This window comes from Eschrichtius robustus, chromosome 18 (genome assembly GCF_028021215.1).
Source record: "Eschrichtius robustus isolate mEscRob2 chromosome 18, mEscRob2.pri, whole genome shotgun sequence".
NCBI lineage: Eukaryota > Metazoa > Chordata > Mammalia > Artiodactyla > Eschrichtiidae > Eschrichtius > Eschrichtius robustus.
The window spans coordinates 8,749,629-8,763,875 of record NC_090841.1 but is presented as its reverse complement, the minus strand read 5'-3'; positions in this window follow the sequence as shown (position 1 = coordinate 8,763,875).

The window sequence follows — 14,247 nt, the reverse complement described above, 5'->3', positions numbered from 1 at the left end:
TCAACCATTGATTTTTTTTTTAAGTATCAAACTATTCTAACCACATATTTACAGTCTCTTCCTCCTGTGTGTAGAGAGAAAACAAAGATCAAAACCCAAGTAGACATAAAAACCTGCATTGACCTCTTCACCCGTAAACATTTATTCAGTGCTGTAAACGTTATTAGCACTAGCTCTGCGCTAAGCATCTTTTTAGGCGTCTCCAAGAACACAGGTATGTAGGCAACATGTCTGATCAGCGATGCTCTGAGATCCTGATTGATTTGAAGCACCAGTTCAAAGTCTGCAGAAGTGTGGTCTCAGTGTCTTGCAGAAAACCACGTGGTGGGCTGCTCATCACTGATTGACGACAGTCCGCTGAGCTGCTTGGTTTTATGGGCAGTGAGACGGGATAGGGCACCTTCCTCGTGAAGGGCTCAGTAAGGCTCGTGAGAAAGATGTGCTGGAATTGAAACTGCATGACAAGATAGTTCATCCTATTTCTTTTAGGCAGAACCTAAAATTATTCTCATTAACTTTTTTTTTTTAATGTGTCAGAGACAATTTTTTATTTTTAATTTTTATTGGAGTATAGTTGACTTACAATGTTGTGTTAGTTTCAGGTGTACAGCAAAGTGAATCAGTTATACATGTACGTATATCCATTCTATTTTTAGATTTTTTTCTCATGTAGGCCATTACAGAGTATTGAGTAGAGTTCCCGGTGCTCTACTAGAGTTCCCAGTAGGTTCTTATTAGTTATCTGTTTTATATATAGTAGTGTGTATATATTCCCATTAACTTTTAATTGATGCCTGAAGATCGGCAATCCTTTTTCTGTACTCTTCATTAGAAATGAGAAACCCTGCCAGTAATTAGTGACAGTTGCTTACACGTAATTATTTTAGTACAGTTAGGTTTATTAAATTATCTTTACTCCAGCAGCTATACCTATTGGATACCCTACTGATTTAGGTAATTCATCAGACAGTGATATCCAAGTTGCAGGTTTGATAGCTGAAGAGATAAAACTGGCATCCTGAGGCTTAGCTTTGCTCAGTGTAAAACACTTAAGTCTATAGCCAATACCTCCATGAGATTTTTCTTTCATTCACTCATTCATTCATTAAATATTTGTTTTATGAGACTTTGATGTGCAGAATACATTTTCAAATTTTCCTTTTCTCTGCCTTTTCCCTAGTACTATTTGCATTTATAAAACAATTTCATATAAGGAAAGCCAATTTTTACTATAAATGAGAAGCTGCTGTGTATCTTATACATTCTTTAATTAAGGACTAAAACTATAGCTTGAATTATAAGATCATAAAATGAGAAATCATAAAATGAGAACTAACCTTTTAGCAACTTACTGTGTGCAGGATAATGAGCGAATGCTTCATACTTTTTTCCTTAACATCTTTATTGGAGTATAATTGCTTTACAATGGTGTGTTAGTTTCTGCTGTATAACAAAGTGAATCAGCTGTACGTATACATATATCCCCATGTCCCCTCCCTCTTGCATCTCCCTCCCACCCTCCCTATCCCACCCCTCTAGGTGGTCACAAAGCACAGAGCTGATCTCCCTGTGCTCTGTGGCTGCTTCCCACTAGCTATTGGTTTTACATTTGGTAGTGTATATGTGTCAGTGCTACTCTCTCACTTTGTCACAGCTTACCCTTCTCCTTCCCCGTGTCCTCAAGTCCATTCTCTACGTCTGCGTCTTTATTATGCCCTGCCCCTAGGTTTGTCGAACCATCTTTTTTTTTAGATTCCATATATGTGTGTTAGCACACGGTATTTGTTTTTCTCTTTCTGACTTCACTCTGTATGACAGACTCTAGGCTCATCCACCTCACTACAAATAACTCAATTTCATTTCTTTTTATGGCTGAGTAATATTCCATTGTATATATGTGCCACATCTTCTTTATCCATTCATCTGTCGATGGACATTTAGGTTGCTTCCATGTCCTGGCTATTGTAAATAGAGCTGCAATGAACACTGTGGTACATGACTCTTTTTGAATTATGGTTTTCTCAGGGTATATGCCCAGTAGTGGGATTGCTGGGTTGTATGGTAGTTCTATTTTTAGTTTTTTAAGGAACCTCCATACTGTTCTCCATAGTGGCTGTATCAATTTACATTCCCACCAACAGTGCGAGAGAGTTCCACTTTCTCCACACCCTCTCCAGCATTTGTTGTTTGTAGCTATTCTGATGATGCCCATTCTAACCGGTGTGAGGTGATACCTCATTGCAGTTTTGATTTGCATTTCTCTAATGATTAGTGAGGTTGAGCATCCTTTCATGTGTTTGTTGGCAATCTGTGTATCTTCTTTGGAGAAATGTCTATTTAGGTCTTCTGCCCATTTTTGGATTGGGTTGTTTGTTTTTTTGATATTGAGCTGCATGAGCTGCTTGTATATTTTGGAGATAATCCTTTGTCCATTGGCTTGCTTGCAAATATTTTCTCCCATTCTGAGAGTTGTCTTTTTGTCTTGTTTATGGTTTCCTTTGCTGTGCAAAAGCTTTTAAGTTTCATTAGGTCCCATTTGTTTATTTTTGTTTTTACTTCCATTTCTCTAGGAGATGGGTCAAAAAGGATCTTGCTGTGATTTATATCATAGAGTGTTCTGCCTACCTATGTTTTCCTCTAAGAATTTTATAGTGTCTGGCCTTACATTTAGGTCTTGAATCCATTTTGAGTTTATTTTTGTGTATGGCATTAGGGAGTGTTCTAATTTCATTCTTTTACATGTAGCTATCCAGTTATTCCAGCACCACTTATTGAAGGGGGCTGTCTTTTCTCCATTGTACATTCTTGCCTCCTTTATCAAAGATAAGGTGACCATAGGTGCGTGGGTTTATCTCTGGGCTTTCTATCCTGTTCCATTGATCTATATTTCTGTTTTTGTGCCAGTATCATACTGTCTTGATTACTGTAGCTTTGTAGTATAGTCTGAAGTCTGGGAGCCTGATTCATCCAGCTCCATTTTTCTTTCTCAAGATTACTTTGGCTGTTCGATGTCTTTTGTGTTTCCATACAAATTGTGAAATTTTTTGTTCTAGTTCTGTGAAAAATGCCATTGGTAGTTTGATAGGGATTGCATTGCATCTGTAGATTGCTTTGGGTAGTATAGTCATTTTCACAATGTTGATTCTTCCAATCCAAGAACGTGGTATATCTCTCCATCTATTTGTATCATCTTTAATTTCTTTCATGAGTGTCTTATAGTTTTCTGCATACAGGTCTTTTGTCTCCTTAGGTAGGTTTATTCCTAGGTATTTTATTCTTTTTGTTGCAATGGTAAATGGGAGTGTTTCCTTAATTTCTCTTTCAGGTTTTACATCATTAGTGTATAGGAATGCAAGAGATTTCTGTGCATTAATTTTGTATCCTGCTACTTTACCAAATTCATTGATTAGCTCTAGTAGTTTACTGGTAGCATCTTAGTCTCTATGTGTAGTATCATGTCATCTGCAAACAGTGACAGTTTTACTTCTTCTCTTCCGATTTGGATTCCTTTTATTTCTTTTTCTTCTCTGATTGCTGTGGCTAAAACTTCTAAAACTATGTTGAGTAATAGCGGTGAGAGTGGGCAACTTGTCCTGTTTCTGATCTTAGAGGAAATGCTTTCAGTTTTTCACCATTGAGAACGATGTTGGCTGTGGGTTTGTCATATATGACCTTTATTACGTTGAGGTAGGTTCCCTCTATGCCTACTTGCTGGAGAGTTTATATCATAAATGGGTGTTGAATTTTGTCAAAAGCTTTTTCTGCATCTATTGAGATTAACATATGGTTTTTATCCATCAGTTTGTTAATATGGTGTATCACGTTGATTGATTTGCATATATTGAAGAATCCTTGCATTCCTGGGATAAACCCCACTTGAGCATGGTGTGTGATCCTTTTAATGTGCTGTTGGATTCTGTTTGCTAGTATCTTGTTGAGGATTTTCCATCTGTGTTCATCAGAGATATTGGCCTGTAGTTTTTCTTTTTTTGTGACATCTTTGGTTTTGGTATCAGGGTTATGGTGGCCTTGTAGAATGAGTTTCGGAGTGTTCCTCCCTCTGCTATATTTTGGAAGAGTTTGAGAAGGATAGGTGTCAGCTCTTCTCTAAATGTTTGATAGAATTCACCTGTGAAGCCATCTGGTCCTGGGCTTTTGTTTGTTGGAAGATTTGTAATCACAGTTTCAATTTCAGTGCTTGTGATTGGTCTGTTTATATTTTCTATTTCTTCCTGTTTCAGTCTCAGAAGGTTGTGCTTTTCTAAGAATTTGTCCATTTCTTCCAGGTTGTCCATTTTATTGGCATATAGTTGCTTGTAGTAATCTCTCATGATCCTTTGTATTTCTGCAGTGTCAGTTGTTACTTCTCCTTTTTCATTTCTGATTCTGGTGATCTGAGTCTTTTCCGTTTTTTGCTAGATGAGTCTGGCGAATGGTTCATCAATTTTATCTTCTCAAAGAACCAGCTTTAGTTTTATTGATCTTTGCTATTGTTTCCTTCATTTCTTTTTCATTTATTTCCAATCTGATCTTTATGATTGCTTTCCTTCTGCTAACTTTGGGTTTCTTTTATTTGTCTTTTCTCTAATTGCTTTAGGTGTAAGGTTAGGTTGTTTATTTGAGATTTTTCTTGTTTCTTGAGGTAGGATTGTATTGCTATAAACTTCCTTCTTAGAACTGCTTTTGCTGCATCCCGTAAGTTTTGGGTCATCGTGTTTTTATTGTCATTTGTTTCTAGGTATTTTTTGATTTCCTCTTTAATTTCTTCAGTGATCTCTTGGTTATTTAGTAGTGGCTTGTTTAGCCTCCATGTATTTGTATTTTTTACAGTTTTTTTCCTGTAATTGATATCTAGTCTCATAGCGTTGTGGTTGGAAAAGATACTTGATATGATTTCAATTTCCTTAAATTTACCACGGCTTGATTTGTGACCCAAGGTATGATCTGTGCTGGAGAATGTTCTATGAGCACTTGAGAAGAAAGTGTATTCTGTTGTTTTTCGATAGAATGTCCTATAAATATCAATTAAGTTCATCTTGTTTAATGTGTCATTTAAAGCTTGTGTTTCCTTATTTATTTTCATTTTGGATGATCTGTCCATTGGTGAAAGTGAGGTGTTAAAGTTCCCTACTATGATTGTGTTACTGTCAGTTTCCCCCTTTATGGCTGTTAGCATTTGCCTTATGTATTGAGGTGCTCCTATGTTGGGTGCATAAATATTTACAATTGTTATATCTTCTTCTTGGATTGATCCTTTGATCATTATGTAGTGTCCTTCTTTGTCGCTTGTAATAGTCTTTGTTTTAAAACCTATTTTGTCTGATATGAGAATTGCTACTCCAGCTTTCTTTTGATGTCCATTTGCATGGAATATCTTTTGCCATCCCCTCACTTTCAGTCTGTATGTGTCCCTAGGTCTTAAGTGGGTCTCTTGTAGACAGCATATGTACGGGTCTTGTTTTTGTATCCATTCAGCCAGTCTATATCTTTTGGTTGGAGCATTTAATCCATTTACATTTAAGGTAATTATTGATGTGTATGTTCCTATTACCATTTTCTTAGTTGTCTTGGGTTTGTTATTGTAGGTCTTTTCCTTCTCTTGTTCTTCCTGCCTAGAGAAGTTCCTTTAGCATTTGTTGTAAAGCTGGTTTGGTGGTGCTGAATTCTCTTAGCTTTTGCTTGTCTGTAAAGGTTTTATTTTCTCTGTTGAATCTGAATGAGATCCTTGCTAGGTAGAGTAATCTTGGTTGTAGATTTTTCCCTTTCATCACTTTAAATATGTCCTGCCACTGCCTTCTGGTTTGCAGAGTTTCTGCTGAAAGAGCAGCTGTTAACCTTATGGGAATTCCCTTGTATGTTATTTGTTGCTTTTCCCTTGCTGCTCTTAATATTTTTTTTTTGTATTTAATTTTTGATTATTTGATTAATACGTGTCTTAGCATGTTTCACCTTGATTTATCCTGTATGGGACTCTCTGTGCTTCCTGGGCTTGATTAACTATTTCCTTTCCCATATTAGGGAAGTTTTCAACTATAATATCTTCAAATATTTTCTCAGTCCCTTTCTTTTTCTCTTCTTCTTCTGGGACCCCTATAATTCGAATGTTGGTGTGTTTAATGTTGTCCCAGAGGTCTCTGAGATTGTCCTCAATTCTTTTCATTCTTTTTTCTTTATTCTGCTCTGTGGTAGTTATTTCCACTATTTTATCTTCTCCACGTCACATATACGTTCTTCTGCCTCAGTTATTCTGCTATTGATTCTTTCTAGAGAATTTTTTTTTCAGTAGAACACCAATGATCTATTACTATAATGTCTATATCACAGTTAAAATCCAAATAGTGTTGTTTTTTGTTTTTTAAGTCAACTCGATCAAAGTCCACTACTTCAAAATCAATAATAGCCTCTTTGAAATCATAGTAACATTTAAATATGGTTAAAACTCAAATTCAGAAGTTTGGTTAGTTGAAAAGCTTAATCAATTTCCAACTTGTCCAAATAGAATTACCAAGAGCAAAATTTAGGGTTTTTCTTACAGAAATACAGTGCATCTAGAGAATTTTTAATTTCATTTATTGTGTTGTTCATCAGTGTTTGTTTGCTCTTCAGTTCTTCTAGGTCCTTGGTAAACGTTTCTTGTATTTTCTCCATTCTGTTTCCAAGGTTTTGAATCATCTTTACTATCATTACTCTGAATTCTTTTTCAGGTAGACTGCCTATTTCCTCTTCATCTGTTTGGTCTGGTGGGTTTTTACTTTGCTCCTTCATCTGCTGTGTATTTCTCTGTCTTCTCATTTTGCTTAACTTACTGTGTTTGGGTTCTCCGTTTTGCAGGCTGCAGGTTCGTAGTTCCCATTGTTTTTGGTGTCTGCCCCCAGTGGCTAAGGTTGGTTCAGTGGGCTGTGTATGCTTCCTGGTGGAGGGGACTGGTGCCTGTGCTCTGGTGGATGAGGCTGGATCTTGTCTTTCTGGTGGGCAGCGCCAAATCCGGTGGTGTGTTTTGGGGTGTCTGTGAACTTATTATGATTTTAGGCAGCCTCTCTGCTAATGGGTGGGGTTGTGTTCCTGTCTTGCTAGTGGTTTGGCATAGCGTGTCCAGCACTGGAGCTTGTTGGTCATTGAGTAGAGCTGGGTCTTAGCCTTGAGATGGAGATCTCTGGGAGAGCTCTCGCCAATTGATATTACGTGGGGCCAGGAAGTCTCTGATGGTCCAGTGTCCTTAACTCGGCTCTCCCACCTCAGAGGCACTGGCCTGACACCCGGCTGGAGCACCAAGACCTTGTCAGCCACATGGCTGCTAGTGTTGGATGGTCTCCTGCAGAGGTGGGGGTGGCTGTGGCTCACCGTGGGGACAAGGACACTGGCAGCAGAAGTTCTGGGAATTACTTCTTGGCGTGAGCCCTCCCAGAGTCCCCCATTAGCCCCATCAAAGAACCCGGTAGTCTCCAGTACTCCCTGCTTTTTTATAAGTGACCCCAGCAACCCACTTAAGTCAACATGGAAAATGCTTCCCTGAATTTCTGATTAATGTTGCACTTATCTCTGGAGAGAAAGATGTTCGTGATTAATAAAACAGTCAGCAGGGTCATATTTTTTTTTAAGTTCTGGCATCTTAGCATTTTCAAATGCTGAAATTATTCTGAGGATTCATGGCGGATAAGGGTGTGAAGCAGTGTCATCCTGCACATTTTGCAAGATAGAATTAAAGAGAGGAATTAATCTCCAAAATGGGAGAAGGGAGTCAGAGATAGAGAGATCATAAATTCACTGAGGCCTGTTTACTTAGTGTGCAGAATGGCCCAACATCTGGGGTTTCCTTGCCATTGGCCTGGATTTATTGGCTTTATTGGAGTTTCACAGTTGGAGCATAAATTATGTCACAGTCACTTAGACAGTACCAGTAAGGCGCTGTGTATTCATTCCTCAAACTTTAAATATCCCTGCAAACCCACAATGGCTGCCACCAGTTCTGTCACCCCAGAGCCAGTTTGCATCAGGGCATGTCATGTCACGTGTTGTCCTTATCTCATTCACTCTGGAACTGTGGAAACCACAAAGATAAAATAATAACAGATTTTAATCTTCACCTTCCCTGTAGAAGGTCTGTAATGCCCGAGTCCTGTAGGAAATTGGTTGGCTTCTCAATGTTATAAGAATGCATGAGCATGAAGGTTACCAAAAATGGGAAGCAGATTTCTTTAAAGGGGTTTCTATTATCAAGTTGGGTGAAGGTGTCTCTCAAACTGAGGGAAGTTTAAAATACATTTTGAGTATAGAATGGTAGTGGTAGCCAGATCTCTATTAAATGGTGTATTTTTACCTGGGGAAGGCTTTTAAAGGTATAATGCTAAATAGATCTGGATTGAAAATGTGGAAAAATCTTTTAAGCTCCTTCGACTACACTGTGATCCCACAAGCTTGGTCTGGTCCCATGTTGCTTATTCCTGATTTGGGCCCCTGCTTCCTTCCTGCCTCCAGTTTCTCATTACATGACCATCCTACAGCCTGCTGTCAGGCCAGTCTTCCTAAAAATGCCATTTATTAAATTTCCTTCATGTGGCTCAAAAACATCCAGTGTCCCCAGCCTGGCCTTTCAGAGTTCTCCATTATCTTCTCTGCCCCCACAAGCAGCATTTCAGGACTTCCCCCTCTTGGGGAAGAATCATCTTCTCAGGTCAACTCATTCATTTTGTGCTGCACACAGTGGTCCCTGCCATATTTTTTTAAAATTAATTAATTAATTAATTTATTTTTGGCTGTGTTGGGTCTTTGTTGCTGCTCGCGGGCTTTCTCTAATTGCAGTGAGTGGGAGCTACTCTTCATTGCGGTGTGTGGGCTTCTCATTGTGGTGGCTTCTCTTGTTGTGGAGCTCGGGCTCTAGGCGTGCGGGCTTCAGTAGTTGTGGCACGTGGGCTCAGTAGTTATGGCTCGTGGGCTCTAGAGCGCAGGCTCAGTAGTTGTGGCGCATGGGCTTAGTTGCTCCACAGCATGTGGGATCTTCCCGGACCAGGGATCGAACCCATGTGCCCTACATTGGCAGGCGGATTCTTAACCCCTGCCCCACCAGGGAAGTCCCCTCCCTGTCATATTGGATTCCTGCAACTGTGCGTGCTATTCCCTCAACCTGGAAGAGACCATGTGTCCCTCTAGCCCTGTGTCCAGGTCTAGCCCTCCCTCAGCACGCAGCGCAGCCTCTCTGGATGTTTGCATCTCAGCTGATTTTCCTTTCTCTGGACTCCCATTTCCTTTCCAGCCCAAACCTAAGCACCCAGTGCTCTTAGTGCTTCATATGACTTGGTCATTCCTCGTCTCCCGAAGAGCGGAAACTGTTTCTGACGTGTCTTTTGTGTCTCTCACAGCACAGCCACGATGTTGAGAATAGAGGAAATACAAACTACCTGTTGACAAATGCCCATATCTAATACAGCATATCGTTTAGTCAGTGAGACTGTTTTGAAACTTCATGTTCTATAAAGAATTAGTTTCTAACCGATTCTATATGTACCGTATTCTATAAAGACCTTTCTGCAAAATAAAGACAGCTTGAATTTGTAAGGAGTTGCACAGGTACCAATTATGTGGATGTCCCCATATCCTACCCCCTTACAGAATCACCTTCCCTTCAACATTTATATTAAAATCGCTTGACACTTGTCCACAAATAGTGGGAAACAGAACATCACCACCAGTGTTTCTCTAAAGTCATACCTTATTTCTGTAGAATTTTCCATTTGTGTTTTTCGTCTTATGATTGATATTTGCTTTTCCTCTTTTACTAATATAAACAAGCATGGTTTCCCCTCCCTTACCCACACAAATACTATTTACACAAGAGAGTTTTGTGTAGAGATATTTTATTTAAAAGTCTGTAGAGAGAAGACAGTAGAACAATGTTCCAAAGCACAGGAGATAATTTGAGACTGATTTTCAGTCGTATATACCTCTGAGCCATTCCCAGCATTCTCACCATTCCCACCTCAGGATTTCTTGCTGGCTGACCTTCATGCTCAGTCTTCTATCTCCCCATCAGCGTGTTGGCCCTCTCCTCCTGGAACTTTAAAATCCCACACTCCCCTCCCCACTTTTCCCCTAACGTTTCCAGACCACTTTCCTCTGCCGCAGTGGAGAAAGTCATCAAGGTGCTAACACTGTTCTCCCATCACGAGGAATCCTGCCACCAGCATGAAAATATTGTTTTATCTTAAAACATAAATAATCCCTCATAATTTTAAAGGGGAAAATTCATCTACATGTTATATCATTTTACTGATTCTTTCTTATGTATTTTGTATTATTTTAGGTGCCTGGAGCTAGTGGGCAATTACTTATATATTTAAAGGGTTAGATTAGATTGTTGAGCCAGAGTTTCATTTTTTTATTGAAGTGTAGTTGATATACAATGCTGTGCCAATCTCTGCTGTACAGCAGAGTGACTCAGTTTTATACACATATTCTTTTATTCTTTTCCATTATGGTTTATCCCAGGGGACAGGGTATAGTTCCTGTGCTGTACATTAGGACCTTGTTGTTTATCCATTCTACATGTAATAGTTTGCATCTGCCAACCCCAAATTCCCAGTCCATCCATTTCCCTCCCCTCCTCCCCCTTAGCAACCACAAGTCTCTTCTCTATGTCTGTGAGCCTCTTTCTGTTTTGTAGATAGGTTCATTTGTGCCATATTTTAGATTCCACACGTAAGTGATAGCATATGTTATTTGTCTTTCTCTTTCTGACTTATTTCACTTAATATGATAATCTCTAGTTGCATCCATGTTGCTGCAGATGGCATTATTTTCTTCTTTGTTATGGCTGAGTAGTATTCCATTATATATATTTACCACATCTTTATCCATTTGCGTGTCGTTGGACATTTAGGTTGCTTCGCTGTGTCGGCTCAAAATTTCATTAATATAGATGTTCAGCATTTTCCCTTAAGCTTGAATCTTCCTGAAAGTTAACACAAGGATTTTCTCCAACTTTCAAATGCACTGAGTAATGAAAACTTAACTTTGAAATATTTATTGTGAGATGTTATCTGGAAACGGTTCTTGATAACAGGGTTTGTTTTCTTTGGTGCATCCAAGTCAATAAGAAGTGGATAGTTCTTTATCTTGTAATCTAAGATATTCCTCTGACTAGTTAGAAAGCCTATAAGAATTTCCTTGGTGGTTAGGTGGAGGAAAAGGAAGGGAAAGATATTCTTCAGTATTAATCAAGAGGCAAGACCCAGAACAAAGAGGAAAATTAACTTTTAAAGGCCATAATATTCTTTTGCAGCTTTATCTCACAGGTACTAGAAAGCATATAAGATTGATGATGTCTGCTAATATTCTATTAATCATAGAGAAATAAAAAATACGCATTGTTATTTGTCAAATAACAACAAGAGATTAAATCTGAGCAGGTTTATTGGAGTTCTTTTTGAGAGAGAAGTTAAGATCTATGAAATCTGAAACACAACTTTAAAGATCTTTTCTGACTATGAGAAAGACCAGCAAAAATGGAAAACTTTGGCTAAACTTCATTAAGGTTTTATACTGTAAAATGTTAGCAAATTCAGTAAGTTCAGCAAATTAAAGTCATCTGCATCTGAAAAAAAAAAAAAAAAAGAGGCAAGGTAGAACCCTTGAAGCTTGGGGTGCAGGCTGGCAGTCTCAGTCACCATGTACTCTTAGGCACAGTTGGGAGCAGAATCAGATAGGAGAGTGACTTAGGAAAGCGGCCAGGAATGAATTAATGTAAGCCAGGTATTAAGAAGATTCCAGAGCTGGAAGCCAGAATGCAGCTGGAGCAGGCAACCAAGGTACAGAGGTTGAAACAAGAAGCAGGACCTCACTAACATCTGTGGGGCCCAGAACTGGCATACAAATGTAGGCCCTCTCCATAGGTCCAAATACTTCAAAGCAGTAACAAATCAAGCTAATAAACTACTAAATGAAGGATGTTCTCTCCTCCTCTCTTGACAAACATACCTTCCTAGTAACTTGGAATTTAAAATTCTCAGGCTGCTCAGAGTTCTGCCACGTGGCAGCACAGAGAGCTGGTCCAGCTCCCAGGTCCCCACTGCTGCCCGCTCTCTTTCCAGCTCAGTTCAGAAGTGGGGAGGGACTTGCACACATTCCGGGGGTCAACCCACCTCTCATCTCCAAGCGCCATCCACACCCCTTGCAATTAGCCATCCCTCGACTGTCTGGGCCTGTGGGTCTACACACAGGTAATATCTGCCTCAGGATGAGAGACCCAATGATGAAGCACACACATTCTTTGAAAGTGGGCTTGGGGCTGTTTGGACAGGAGATTCCAAGGTGCCGTGTACCTGGGGTGTGGTGTGGAAGGGGGTCGTGTCTCCTTGACTCTGAGCACTCTGCCCTATGGGATGGAGCACAGCCTGAGGAAGCTCAGAGCGGGAGTACCAGGCCCAGGACTGGGGCCCCTCTTGCCCAAATTTAATGGCAGTATTGACAAGAAAAATGCCCACCAGCCAGGAGAACTAGGAAAGCCTAGTCGAGTCAAAGGAACTGATCATCAAGGTGTAAGGCAGAGGTTCCAGGTAAATCAACTGGAAGATACTTAACCTGAGGCTGACTACCTCTAGTGTTTAAAAAAGACACATGCACCCCAGTGTTCATTGCGGCACGATTTACAGTAGCCAGGTCATGGAAGCAACCTAAATGCCTATCGACGGACAAATGGATAAAGAAGATGTGGTACTTATATACAATGGAATATTTCTCAGCCATCTAAAAGAACGAAATGGGGTCATTTGCAGAGACGTGGATGGACCTAGAGACTGTCATACAGAGTGAAGTAAGTCAGAAAGAGAAAAACAAATACCGTATGCTAACACACATATATGGAACATAAAAAAAAATGGTTCTCATGAACCTAGGGGCAGGACAGGAATAAAGACGCAGACGTTGAAAATGGACTTGACATGGGGAGGAGGAAGAGTAAGCTGGGACGAAGTGAGACAGTGGCATGGACATATATACACTACCAAATGTAAAATAGATAGCTAGTGGGAAGCAGCTGCATAGCACAGGGAGATCAGCTTGTTGCTTTGTGACCACCTAGAGGGGTGGGATAGGGAGGGTGGGAGGGAGACGCAAGAGGGAGGGGATATGGGGATATGTGTATGCATATATCTGACTCACTTTGTTATACAGCAGAAACTAACACAGCATTACAAAACAATTATACTCCAATAAAGATGTAAAAGAAAAACAAAACAAAAAACAAAAAAAGCTAAATTACATTACCAGAGGTCAGGATAGTGATTACGTTTGGGAAGGAGGGGAGGGGTGGCAGGTGGGAAGAACATAAGGATGACTGGCTGTGTTCTAGGTCTTGGTGAATGCACAGGTTTTCCCTTTGTGATAGTTCATTAAAATGTAGGTTTACATTTTGTGCATTTTCTAATACTTCAATAAAGGGTTAAAAAATTGGAGAATACAAGCTTATACAAAATAGCATTATTTTATATATGTTCTCAGTTTCAATTATGAATATAGCCCATTTTTCCTTACTTGTCATTTGTAGCAGCAGAAAGAGTTTTGCTCAGAGGAACAAGAAATAAATCTTATTTTTCACCCAAATGAGGGTCATATGTTAGAAATGGAAACATGGCAAATGAACACAGCAATCTATGGTGGCTTTTAAATGTTGAAATCAAACATAATAAGGAAACTTGGTAAAACCCCATTGCAAAGGAAGCTATCTGGTTTCCCCTGGTTCTTTTTAGGGTGTTGTATTTCCTGGTAAGTTTGATTTTACTGTTTAAGTTTTGAAAACATGAAACTGGGTCTCTGGGAAACAGAACAAACAACCACAATGAGAGGCCGTGGCAGCTTCCTCCTGAACCTGCCTGCCAGTAATGTGTAATTTCGCTAAGGAAAAACTAATAATGTCAACTTGGATTTGAAACTAATTAAAGGTCCTTCTAGAAAGTCAGGATAGATTTCCTGTCTTCCCCATGTAGAGATGCACCAGCAAACAGGCTTGTCAGACAGAAACCTCCGAGAGTGGAAAATCAACAGCCGCTGGCCTGTGGGGCTAGAAGAAAATGTGAAGGCAGGAAACTGAAAGCAGCAGTTCTGTTGTCACGGCTAAGTTAAGCCTTCAGAGGATATCAGGGATAAGGAGGGGACAGAATTTTACGTGGTCCTAGGAGAGCCATAATATGTTGAGACATTTTTTTCCCCACCTACATCTTTGTCTGTAGATGCGAAAGTCCTTTCCCCAAACATAGG